Source organism: Aptenodytes patagonicus, chromosome 2 (assembly GCF_965638725.1).
Source record: "Aptenodytes patagonicus chromosome 2, bAptPat1.pri.cur, whole genome shotgun sequence".
Lineage (NCBI taxonomy): Eukaryota > Metazoa > Chordata > Aves > Sphenisciformes > Spheniscidae > Aptenodytes > Aptenodytes patagonicus.
Window position 1 is genome coordinate 90359463 of NC_134950.1, and position 14483 is coordinate 90373945.

A 14483-nucleotide genomic window follows, 5' to 3' on the forward strand; every position below is an offset into this window, starting at 1 on the left:
AGGGAGGTCATTAGAGACAGCCAACATAGCTTCACCAAGGCCATGTCTTGCCTGACCAACCTCATGGCCTTCTATGATGGACTGACTGCATCAGTGGACAAGGGAAGAGTTACAGATGTCATCCACCTGGCCTTCTGTAAGGCCTTTGACATGGTCCCCCACAACACTCTTGCCTCTAAATTGGAGAGAGATGGATTTGATGGATGGACTCCTAGATGGATAAGGAATTGGCTGGATGACCGTGTCCAAACAGTTACAGTCAATGGCTCAATGTCCAAGTGGAAACCAGTAAGGAGTAGTGGCCCTCAAGGGTCCATACTGGGACCAGTACTATTTAATGTCTTCATTAACAACATAGTGCACGCTTGGCAAGTTTGCAGATGACACCAAGCTGAGTGCTGCAGTTGATACACTAGTGGGAAGGGATACCATCCAGAGGGACCTTGACAGGCTTGAGGAGTGGGCCCATGTGAACCTCATGAAGTTCAACAAGGCCAAGTGCAAAGTCCTGTACCTGGCTTGGGGCAATCCCCAGTATCAATACATACTGGGGGATGAATGGATTGAGAGCAGTCTTGCCCAGAAGGACTTGAGGATACTAGTGGATGAAAAATTGGACATGAGCCGGCAATGTGTGCTCACAGCCCAGAAAGCCAACCGTACCCTGGGCTGCATCAAACAAAGCGTGGCCAGCAGGTTGAGGGAGGCGATTCTACCCCTCTACTCTGCTCTGGGGAGACCCCGCCTGAAGTACTATGTTCAGCTCTGGGGCCCCCAGCATAAGAAAGACATGGACCTGCTTGAGTAGGGGGCTGGAGCACCTCCCCTGTGAGGACACGCTGTGAGAGGTGGGGATCTTCAGGCTGGAGAAGAGAAGGCTCCAGGTACACCTTCTTGTGACCTTTCATAAGGAAGAAATTTTTTATGATGAGGGTGGTGAGACATTGGAGCAGGTTGCCCAGAGAAGTTATGGATGCCCCATCACTGGATGTGTTCAAGGTCAGGTTGGATGGGGCTTTGAGCAACCTGATCTAGTGAAAGAGGGTTGGACTAGATGATCTTTAAAGGTCCCTTCCAACCCAATGCATTCTGTGATTCTGTGATTCTGTAATAACGATGGATGCTCTGTCAAAGATTTTCAGACATTTATTCTTACCTTAAAATTTTTTGTGTGCACTTTTTATGACTGACAAAAGCACTAATAAATCAAATATTATGTTAGTCAATGGAGCAACATTGTCAACTGTAAGCTTTGTGAAACAGCTCAGTCTATTCATTGTGCTGAGATCACTGTATCATATCCTGCAGGATAATGAGTAGCCATCATATCGCAATCATGCTTCATTTCTCACAGACTCAAATTTGTTTTCTAGCAGTGATAGAAGTGAAAGTCAGTGAGTCCTTATCTTTATTTTTTTTTTTTTTAAATGAGTACTTCAAGAACATATCAGTGTGATCATCTTCAATGTGACTTTTTTTGAGGTGGAAACTCATGAATTTCAGGACAGATGGAGAAATCAACCCGTAATGGATCTAGATATGGGGTTTGTATCTCCCAGCATTCATCTCCACACAGCTCTGACATCTCCAGTACCTTCCTCCTCTTCCAAGATCTTCCCTCCAGCCAGAATCTGCATCTTCTTCTTTTTGGGATCAGTTTTACTTTTTGGACTCCTTTTTGTTCTCAGGCCCTCAGTTTTCCAACCAAAAGTCTAGGTGCAGAAGCACAATGCCTGGTCAGCCACCTATTTGGTGCTTCTGTCTCATGTCTGTTTATCAAGTGGCAGATTCAGGATGTACCACTTTTGTTTAAACCAGTCACTGTCAAAATTTACAACAAACCCATACTGGTTGCAGCTAGCAAGCAACAGGCTTCTGCTTGAGAGTTCAGATGCTCAAGTTTGGACATTTGCTCTCTCCCACACCACACACACACACACACAATTATCTGTCACCTGTTAGCATTCACAATTCAAGCTACATTCACTCCTACAACAGCAGTCTAAGGTTTTTACACAATATCTAAAGTAATCAAAGGATTTTACACAATATTTAAACATACATTTGAGGTTTTATATTATATTTAGCATGGTGGAAAAAAAAAATACTTGTCAAAATTAATATTCCTAGCCAATTAATTTTGTTACATCGTATTATAAGGGGAATTAGTTTAGCAGTAATTAAAAAAAAAAAAAAAAAAAGTCCTTTAAGATGATGGAAATAATGTGTATCCAGAAAAGAGAAAAAAAAAAGAAGTATGAGGAAAGACCCAGAAAAATTCTACAATAGAGTTATCAATCATTAAAAACTCAATAACCCAGAAAACAATAGAGAAATAGGAAACCTAAGAATTGCTCAATTCTCATCTGAATTCACAGTAGGTATGAAAATCTATATCCAGATGTGCGATGTATTGCAGTAAGCACTGGGATGGCTTCCAGAACAAAAACATTCTTAGCCCAGTAGGTATGAGGCTGGTACTCTCTTCAGTTTTATCAAACAAATCAAAACAGATGCAACAAGTTGCTGACTAAATGGAGTCATCTTCAAAAGCAGCTGGGCTTGTCATGGCCAGGCTTTGTTTCTAGTTTAAGTGATGGACCTACAGAACGTTAGCTGTAACATCTATTGCTCAAAAAATATAGCAACAGGAGGTATTGTCATAGGTTAATATTGCACTAGACCAGGGTGTGCAGGAACACAAAGTGCAAGGGAGTCAAGTGGTCTTCAGGAATATGGATGCAACAACTGATATTTGATACTTTTTTAGAAGCATAGGACTATTTACACAGGGGTTTTTTTCAAAAGCCTTTGGAACAGTAGCAACAGCATGTTGTCTGCCACAGCTCACATACTGGTCCAGATTTTCTCTTGTCCTAATTTACAGCCATTCACTAGCTATATAAATCTTGACCCCTTGATAAGCTAAGCACTATCCATCCTTTCATCCAAAGTTGTTTTGAAAAATGTATCTCCCTAGAAAATAATATTCTGAAATATCAAAAGAAAGCTATCTGGACCTGTTTTGTAACAGTAAGCCTTTAAAAGACACAAGGACATTTTCATAGAATCATAGAATAATTTAGGTTGGAAAAGACCTTTAAATCCTTGAGACCAACCATAAACCTAACACTGCCAAGTCCACCACTAAACCATGTCCCTAAGTGCCACGTCTTTTCAATCACCTTAGGCTACACTTGTGCTACTAACACATGCATATCATCTGAAAATATAACTCAGAAGTGTTTTCTAGTTTTTCATTGTTTACCACACCTGGATTTCTACTGACAGTTTACAAAAAGAAAAAAAAATCTCCTTTATGGAAAAAAAGCACCCAGCTTTGAATCTGCTCTGATTTTATGAAATGTGAGTGTTTTGGTCAACTTTAAAATTATTCAGTTTATATTTGTGTAAATGCAGAAAATCATCATTGCTCTTTGAATTAGTTAGGAAACTACAGAGAATGCTAAGGTAATTAGAAAAGTAAGTATGGGTCAGTGTAGAAAGATATTAATGCGCATTATATTAAAGCTGTATTGAAAGAGTAGTTGGTAGGACACTATGGTAAGACCTCAGCAGTTCTAAGACCTATTATTCTGTATATTTTTTACCTGTTCAGTCATTTTACCTCTCTCTGTATTTTTTTTTCATGTCCCCTACTATGTCTATTTAGACATTAAGCTAAACATTGAAATCTAATTAGGTAGTATGAGTGACTTTCATGGTAGTTATGATCAGTGTTGAAAAATGGTATGTAAGAGCCTTTGTAATACAAAAATTACACTGAGAATTATAACTGAGAATACTAAATATTTAAAACTTTCTTCTATGTCTCTGTAATACTTTTCTACTTATTATGTAAATAAGATCTTCTCACCAAGCTTATAGCTTCGATGCCAGTCTCTTTAGTCTGCCACTTGCAATGGCTGCAGGAAGGGAAAAGTGTTTCTCCAATCCAGGTTGCAGAATGCCTGTAAAATATGTTCTTACAGGTAAATATAAGGCCTGTAGAGAGGAATCCATAAGTCTCTGTGGACAAAGAGAATCTCAAAGGAAAGATTAAGAACGAGCCTAAAAAAGCTGCCACCTTGATGCACTTTCACTGGTTGCTTTAAGAACAAAAAACATAGACCGATTCCTCAGAGGCATAAAGAAGTAACTTTCAGTAGAACCGTGGCAGACCTCAAACATTTTTCCACAAAACAGCCTGATTTATTTCTGTTGTGAAAAAATTGAGGTGAATGCAGCATGAGGTTTCATTAAGTTCATGCAGATAGAGGGCCCACTCAGTTTTTCTATTTATACAATGACCCCAACGATTTGCGGTGTTACTCTAAGTCACTTTGGTAATATCATAATTTTTTTTTTTGCAGTCTGCAAATAGCACAGAGAAGAGAAGATGCTGTTGTCTGGTACGTGTGTGTGGTGAGGAAGGTGGGGGCTCTGAAACACTGACACTTCTGAAAGGATCAGTCCTTCCTGAGATGTATCAATGTCAGCCTGCCTCCCCCACAGAGGCAGTGCAGCTTGCTTGTGCAGAAGATGTCAGAGCTGCTTGAGTCCTGTAGGTGTATCTTTTTAAAAAGTGCATGTTAAATAAGTTGAATCAAATAGTTGGCAAAATTTCAGACAGCTTTCAGGTAAACATTTCACACTGAAAGAGGAGATGCTTGTTTTCTTAAAAATTAACGGTCCGTAAACACATTGAGCAAATTCTGATTTTGCAGCAATTTTGTGCCAAAGTAACTCCATCGATCACTGCTGATTTACACTGATATTACCCTACAAGTCCTCTAAAGTTTAGCTCAAATAATAATAATAAAAAAAATATATCTTTGCTTACTTTTATATGTGCTTGCTCATTCATTTCTCTCTCTCTCTTCTCCGCCCCCACCCCCGCCCCCAATATGTATATGTATCAAGATTTATTTATAACACAAAGTCTGCAATTTTATGTAATGGTACAGGCTTTGAAACTTCATCTCAGAGGGGGGTTTTTTTTGGTGACATAATATACTTTGGACAAACATAAAGCTTCCTCTCCTTTCCTGCCACCTGTGTTTTGGGGTTTTTTTATAGATATCCATTGATATTTTACTATCTCATAATTTTCTCTTTAAAAATATTAATAATTATTTCAATTGTTTGACCACCATCCTGCAACCTAGATGCTATTTGGAAATTATGAGAGTATATTCATTTTCCAGTAGTGTATGTAGCAGCAGTGGGGAATCCCACAAAATGAATCCTGTGGGATTCAGAATATACACGAAGTGGAGGAGAAAAGAGGGAAGCTTTCTTCCTCCTCACACCACAGCCTTTGCAATTTTACTCTTTAGTAAATATTATGTAAACCCCACACAGATGCTAAACACTGAAAAAAAAAGAGGCAATATGCTAGCAAGTAGACTATGGATTTATCACCTTTGCATTGTCTTCAATATACTGGGACAAATACAAGTGAGGGAGAAAATTGTGCCTTTAAAATAGGAGTGTGGGAGACATTTTTATGCAAGGTTCTCTAAACATTTGTGGGGCTTTCTGCCCCTTTCTGTGTTCTTGACTTCACTGCTGCCAACAATAATACTTATGCAACCGAGTGCATATATCCACATGGTCTTATATTTATGAACTTATATTTCATTCTGCCCACAGTCCAAGCTGACCAAGTCACAGAACAATATTGGTCTGAGCTAACATAGCAGTTTCTCAGTGCTTTGCCAGCTGCTCTGATGTGTCTGGTTTGCTTGGCAAAGCAAACTCAGGTCAGAACATCGAAGATCTCTGTGTAACAAGTATCCTATACCTTTGCAAGTTTATTTCTGCTGTATTTTGGCTTACTTTTGGTTTTGTTCTGCTTATTTTCTTTCCTAAACTGTGCTACATGAAGGACTTTTCTACCTGAGGATATTCACTAATGTAGTTACTTGAGCTAAAGCCTAAACAATTACATCAGCAATATCCAATCAGTGATATTGGCTTTGCAATACAATTTCCAATATGAACATGCTTTTTCAAGAACAAGTATCTTTATTTACAATTTAGCTTAATCTGCTTCTACAGTAGATTATGCAGAGTTCAAATTATACTCCCATGTCAATACATTTCCTTGTGTAACTAAACCTATTATATTCTCCTTAGACAAAAACGTTTAAATTCATAAAGTAAAAGTTCATTGCAAGATTCTCTATAGTCTTGAAGTGATGGCTGTTGTTCTTCATGCTCACTTCATCCCTCATTTATTTTACATATTTGCAGACACTTCTGCCACAATCTACAGGCTCTGATTTTGAGGGATGGTACACTTACCTTGAAAAACTGTAAATAAACTTCTCTTCACAACTATCCGGTCTTCTCACACTCAAAACAAGTACCCAGGTAAAAACAGAGAAAGGAAGAACAACAGAGGAACTTAATTGTAACTGCAATTGCTCCATAACATCCCTGACCAATCTGTATGACCCCTTCTTGGCAAATGCTGCCTAATTTTGGGATAGGAATGGCAAGCTTCCTCCACCCTGGAGCAGTGTAGTTGGGAAGTCCCATAAACTGCATTTTAAATAAATGAAGAGGTGAGCCCATTGCTTTAAGGATGATTGTCAGGGCTCTGAGGGTACTACCAGCCCTTACTGTCCCTGCCTAGCGTCCTCTGAGGCCTCCCTCAACCCCTGCACATGAACTGAGAAGCCCCATTTCAGCTCAGCCTGGGCCCTCAGTCCCTGCCCCAGTGATGCAGCACGAGTGCCTGGGCTCAACCCTGTCTCTGTCCCTTTCCCCTGGACAGACCTTGGACCCCGGCTGCAGCCGTGTCTCCAGCCCTGTCCTGGTTTCCTGCTGGTTGATGGACCCTGGCCCTAGTAGGTCACTTGCCATGCCTGAGGCTGTCGATAGACCCCGTTACAGCACCCGGCTCTGTCTGCTGTGGTCAGACCCTGAGGGACAGTGCCCTGTCAGCGAGGGCACCAGGTTCCCTGGGGTCACCCTGGGCTCCAAAGTCCCTGTCCCCTAGGGGGCAGCCAGCCCTTGCTGCACCCTGACAGTGATTAAGATGCAGCATAATTGTAAAGTTCACCATCTCAAATAAAAGGCAAAACATGTAAAGAACAAGCGATCAGAAATAAGTATAAGCATTTGCCAGCAAGAAATGAATCTTCTTCCTCAATGTTAATGTACTTAAGTCCAGCTTCCACATTGTTTCAATAACACTAATGACCTTAGACTTTAATTGCTGCACGTGTGTAAATCTGAAGGATAGACACAGTTGCTATAAAGGTTCATGGACACATTAGAGCTGATCACGTGGCATGAATCCTGTCTTTCCCCATTTAAAAATCAAAAGTAAAACCCAGGAGACTGAATAGTCTTCCTAGCAATCACATGATGGCAGTAAACCTAGTAAGATATTGTGGAAATTTCCCCATATGGCAACTCTACTGTCTGATTGAACTTTCATGGATATCAGCAGAAAGATTTCTACCAGGGCGGGCTGTTTGCTGCCAATAGCAATTTATTAAACTTGTATTTACTTCTCAGAGAATTAAATTCAACTCCTATTGCTTACTGTGCTTTACAGCTATTGCATGCTGACTCCTGCAAAGCCAGAATTTTCTTGTGTTTTCACTACACAGTTAATTTGGTGACAGCTGCAAGTACTACCTAATTCTCATGCACGAAGTGATACGTCAGCAGAGTTTAGCCAACTCGAAATGTGTTTTCATCTGAATGTCTGAAGCACTGCTCCACCTAAAGGCTCACCGCTTCATGAAATTTCTTTTTTTATATATCTTCCCACTTTTGAACATTGAAAGTTATTACAATCTTTTGACTTAGCAACAGTTATTTAATATTTGCCTCTATAGCTCTTTTTTGTCAGTAACAACTATTGTCACTTTTAATTTGGAAAATAAAAAGCGCGTTAGTCTAGAAAATAGTAGTCTGAGAACTATGTGATACTCTAAGAAAACTTTTACACCTTTTCTACAGGCTTTAAAGGGGCCGACACCAGTGGGAAATAAAAATTTGGATTTTTCCCCAGAGAGGTTGTACTGCTGCTGCCATCACAGTGTAAAAAAAAAAAAAAAAAAAAAAAAAAATCTAGATACTGCATTAGAATAAAAAATCTTCTGCAACCTTATCTATATGCAGGATGAGCAGTCAGATGACCCAAATACATAGTCTGTTTCTAGTTAAGACAGATACCAGAAAAGAAAAGAAGAAACTGTTGAGGTAAGGTACCCAAATATTCAAACTATTTATCAATTTATATGGCTTCTTATATGCATGGATCTTTCTTAAACAAATTATTTTTATTTTATATATGTATATATATAATGTTCTGCATACATAATGTGGTAATAAAGAGATGCAAACTAGAAGGAGCAAAGGAACCACATATATATATACATATATTAGTACTCTTAGCATTAGCACAGTCTTCTTAAGCTTTATGCTTTTTAAGACATCCAGCAAGTGTGAAACTTCAAAGTTCCCCTAGTTTCCCATTCTTTGGCCTCCCCCTGAAAATTACATATGCCTAGGGACCTCTGTGTGGTTCCTTTGCTCCTTCTAGTTCACATCTCTTTATCACGTATAAATCTCACCATCAGTATGTTACTGTTGTACTTCTATCTACATCTTTTTCTTCTTACCTTGCGGAGCTTTGGCATTCCAGAGACTCAGCAGGTTGCCGCCTTCTTCTCTTTTACCAGCCCTATCCTGGCATTTCTTCTATAACAGAAAACACATTTCACTGGCTACATTTTAAAGTAGTTGATACTTCCTCTATTCAAGGTATGAATGGGATGAAGCAAACACAGGAAGACTTATCTGACTCAGAGATGGCAACATGTCTGTCGCTGACCAGAGCTATGTTTTGAGCTATAAACTAAATGTATGCAATGGGGAAAAAAAGTGAGATCTGAACCATTTTCCTCTTTGGAATTGAATATGGTGTTTTAAAATAATTTTAACACTTTCAAAATTATTGTCAGTTATCAAAATGAATGCATTTTCTGTTTCCAATTATATGAACTCATTATTATCATTCATACTTACCGTAGGTCAGTCCTATCTTGCAAGAAAAAAAAAAGGTTTTTCTTCATAGTTATCCATAGTAAGTAAGCAAATTCCTGTCTGCTTACCCTTCCCCGAGCCACCAGCTTTGGCTTTAATCAATATACCGTAAGATATTATTTAAACAGGTTATAATCTCAAAGTCCTAGCAAAATACATTTCCTTTTAACTTGGAATTTCTTGTTTGACTTTTAATGGTTGCAAGTCACTTCTGTACAAAATAAGAACTTTGAAAAAAAAATAATTTAAAAATAAATTACTAATTAGTCATTCACACGTTACAGCTTTGTGTCTCAAATTCTAATGATTATTTTTATTTGTTTCCTTTGGTTGAAATATTCAGTAGCTATCACTCTATAAAGACTCATCAAGTATGTAATAGAAACTGACATACAAACGCTTAGAGGCATTTGATTCATTTTATAGTAAAAAATCTCTGAAAACTCCATGAAATCATAACAATAAGGATGCCCACAGGGAATGTATTCCAAGAAAAGATACAAATTCCTCACTGCAGCCTGGGAGGTCTTTTCAGTGTTCCAACATTATTGATGGGTGTCATAGCAATACCATGGCAGTATTGGAGTGTAAATCACACCAAACAATTGACACTGATATCTCCATCGTATTCCTGTGCTCATATTCATGCTGATCTGCACGGTCCACCTCCCACCCACTGTGTTACTATCCATTCTGTTGTTTTCCCTCTCACAGCCATTACCAGAGCTGGACAGGCACTAAGATGTTTTTCTTTGTCACCCAATGCAGAAGCACTTGGAGGTGGAACTTTATCAGAATATATGGTGACCTTTTGATATAAATATTTTGATATAGACCAATGTAATCAGCTGCCACTGGTAGATGTTACCCTGAAATGAATAGTAACAAAGTTAACAGATGTCAGTGCCAGAATCTGCACTTTGCAGCTGAAATATAATCAAATTTATTCATAGAGGAGTACAATTTCTGTTAAAGTATTCCACTGAACACTCTAAATTTCATTTGAATTGGATGTATACACTTATCCAAGCAATCCACCTGCTAGTGGTGGGACCCCAGGTTGCACAGAACTTTGAAGTAAATATGCCTAGACTGTCTCCTTAGAATGAGCTCCCAAAGAAGACCAAGAAAGCTTTAAATTTGGAAAAAACAAGTTTTATTAGAATGGAAACTGGAATCCCTTAGCTTTTAAAATAAAGAATCTCGAAGGAACTGTGTTGCATGCAAAAGAAATACGCACTGTTCTCACTATGTCTTTTCAAGGCAGGTCATGATTTGCTTTCTCCCTTGCATGAAATTCTGCCAATTACCCTCTGCTCCTGAGGATAGTTGCCTTTTTCATTCCTGGGGCCTTCCTCTCTGCACCTTGTTCATCTGCTCAACAATGTCTCTTTGAGCTGCAGACTCCTGGTTCCTCCCTGTGACTTTCCCCTTTTTTTTGCAGCCTCACTTGCAGCCTCATAACTTATCTTTCTGAACAGACTGATATGCTGCTAAGGCAAGAAATTTCCCCTCCTACCCAAGGGTTCTACATGGCACAATTGCCTACTATTTAAAAGAAAAAAGTTGTAACTCTAAGCAAAGTGGCAAACTGGGAGCAAAACAATTCCTAGAAACAACTCCTGGAAACTTCTGGGTTTTGGTTTAGATGGTTTGGGTGTTTTGGGTTGTTTTGGGGTTTTTTTGTTTGGTTGGGTTTTTTCATTTTCTTGAGTAATGCTTACAGAAGTATTTTGTAATCGATCCTTAATTCTTGTTTATTGTTCCCTTTCTTTGTTACTTCACAACAGAATAAAAGCTTTGGTGCTACCAGACTGCTACCCAGACTCATGGTATTCTGCAGGACAGAAAAAAGAGAAACAGAGAAAGATGTTTAATGAACCACTAGTTTCTAAAAATGCCAGATGACCTTAAAATTTTTGGCTATTAGTTCAAAGGACTTCACTAATTAAATGTATGTCCAGTAAATTCTTATTTTCCCTCTTTTCCTCAGGTGTGACATTTTTCATCTATCTTTTCAGAAGTTTCTATCTCAAAATCTTTAGACAACTTTTTTCACTTAGCCACTACCTTCTTAAACAGTGACTTAGAAGAGCCCGTATTATAAATATTCCTCAGTTCCTCCCCTTTCCAAAATGTTTTTATCAAATAAGATTGTCAGGCAGATTTTCTTTTTTAAGTCTTTCAATAGACCACATTTATTCTTCACCATATTTTGATATTTTGTAGATGATGGAAAAAATCTTCTAGGTTTTATATTATTTTTCCTTCACAGAAATATGAATGCTTTTATTATTCTTCATTAATACACTTTTCAGCATTTGAAAAACTTAACAAATTTGCCATGTTTATTCAATCTCTGCAATTATTTAGTAATCATTTAACTAACACTACAGTACAATGTTTTCAAGAACTGTCTCACTTGGAACTATTCATTCCAGGGCTGATTACTTATTTTGAAAATTTTACATTTGTTGATTATAATGTCCTGCAAATTCAAAAATCATAATAAACCTCCCACACACATTAGCAGAAATATTTCCACTATTAAATATTTCTTGCTGAAATTATTCTGAAGCATCTGAATCTGAGACAGCTATTCCATTTTTATGCTATGTTGACATAGAATGCCTCAAAAATGGATAAGAGGATGGCAAAAAAATCAATTTGTAAATGAGCACCTATTCATAAAATATTTCTATCTTTTGCTTCATACTTTTTAATTCAATCATCTCCAAAAAAAAAGAAAGAGAAAATTTTCTTACCCAAACGACAACAAACTCTGCAGAATCAACTAAAAATGACCATCCAATTTTAAAGTGATCAGGTTTAGAAGCTTGTTTTGAAATGCTTCTCAGATGTTGGCTGTGCCACATGTATTATTCTGAGGTGTGGCTTTATCTGAAAATGGAATACAATGAGATTTCTGTATTTCTTTAGCGCTGATTTCTAGTATGCCCTTCTACACCACATATGACTGCCCTTTGCATCTAGACAAATGTCTATCAGCCAATTTATTTTCTAACGCTTTAGTTCTTTTGTTAGAGATAAAGTACAGAATTGTCCTCTCCTTTCTTGTGGTGGGAAAGACTGTGGTATTTGTAAAATATAGACTGAAACTATACAGACTGAGAAAGAAACAGTGAGATGGTTATAGAAAACATGGAAGTGTTGACTACTGTTGGAGAGAGGATGTCATTAGATGGACCTTTGACAGGACTGTGTAGAAATTCTTATGGTATGCAGACAGCAGATCCCTTCAAAGAGATCAAAAATTTGTGTGTTAGCCTGCTTAGTGTGCTTCTTAATTTTATTTGTCTAGGATATTTTATCTTTTGGTTTTGGTTATATTTTACGGTTTTCCTTGTTTATGATAGTGGACAATCTTACCTGCTATAACCAGCAAACTAAAATTTGGCTTGTTATTATGGTGATGGGACAATGCAGTGGCTAAAAATTATCATATTTATATAGAAATTCACCCTAGAAAACCCAAGCAATTTGGCATATCGTTTCTCACATATACAATAGTCTATGCCTCATAAAGATTTAATTTATGCTAGTAAACTGGATGTGGCTGAATGGGTAAGGATAAAGATAGATCCATCTGTTTCATGGAGGGAATTCAGTCCCCTACTATTGCAAGGGATATGGTTTTGCCACTAGTAGTAACAGGCCACAACATTTGTATTGACCCAATACTGTAGGGTCTCAGGATTTGTCTTGCCCTGTCTTGGCCGGCACAGGTTTTACCTTGTTATAGCTCTGACAACAATTGTCTAATGACCAACTCATTATTACCTAACTCATTTTTATTTAACTCTGTGACTACCATATGTATCTTAAAGGTCTGACCAACCTCAGTAGCTGTTGTATAATAAGTACTAACCCTTTATGCTGAGTCTGAAGAGCTAGTGTTCTACTTTCAAATTGTAAGCTAGCAACCAAGTAGAAGGAAGCAGAAAGTGTTAAGAAAACATGTAAATAAAACCAGTACAAAAAAGGAAGGGACCCCCAGCACCAGCATGGAGCTACTGCTGGAGAAGAGTTCAGGACTTGGACAACCCACACAGCTACCTGAAAGGGTGAGCACACCTCCAACGAAAATGGACAGAGACTAGAAAGGGTTTCTGTGTATCACAGTTTTAACTGTATTATTAATGATTTATTTCCTTATCGATTTAGATTGTGTTTGTACTGTTGTAGCTGGACTAATAGTAGAGTTCTCATTCCAGTATTGGTTTGTCAGATTCTGGATGTCTAGGCAGACTCCAAGCACTGCTGTTCTCCCAGAGTGCATACTCACTTTCTTAGGTGCAAATTACTCAATTTCCTCCTGAACCTGCCCTATTTACTCAAACTCTTCCTTTCTTGTAAACTCTTGATGGTTATTCCCCTGTATAATTATAAAAAAAAATTTCTCTATCTTCTCTTAACCCTCAGACTGTTAGAGTATACAAGTGAAGATTTGTTTCCCCCACGTCTCATAGTTTAGGCTCGTTTTGCTTCTTAATATCTTACTAGCTTTTTGTCCTGGTTTCAGCTGGGATAGAGTTAATTTTCTTCCTAGTAGCTGGTACAGTGCTGTGTTTTGGATTTAGGATGAGAATAACGTTGATAACGCACCGATGTTTTAGTTGTTGCTAAGTAGTGCTTACACTAGTCAAGGACTTTTCAGCTTCCCATGCCCTGCCAGCGAGAAGCTGGGAGGGGGCACAGCCAGGACAGCTGACCCAAACTGGCCAAAGGGACATTCCATACCCTGTGACGTCATGCTCAGTACCTAAACTGGGGAAAGCTGGCCGGGGGGGGCCACTGCTTGGGGACTGGCTGGGCATCAGTCGATGGGTGGTGAGCAATTGCATTGTGCATCACTTGCTTTGTATATTCCATTATTATTATTATTATTGTTATTGTTATTATTTTCAATTATTAAACTGTTTTTATCTCAACCCACGAGTTTTCTCACTTTACTCTTCCGATTCTCTCCCCCATCCCACTGGGGGAGGGGAGAGTAGCAAGTGGTTGTGTGGTGCTCAGTTGCTCGCTGAGGTTAAACCACAACACCTTTCTATACAGGTGGCTACCATTGGAAATTATTCCTCTTGAACCTGAGTAACTAGAATTGCACATAATATTTTAATCATAGAATTATCACTAAATTGTATAACTCCCCAAGAAACCATTGATATGTCCTTATTGCAGTTGGAAATGGTTATTTTATTACACTCCAGGAAAGCATCTTCCATTTTTAAAGGCAGTTGTCTTGTGTAACATTATCATCCTCACAGAAAACTAAGGAAAAGTATTCCTCTGACTCTGGCTGTCTTTAATTCTGTATTTTCCTAGTCAATTTTCCATTCATCACATTGCTAGTATTAGCCTGCTGTTCATCAAAGTTCACATTTTGA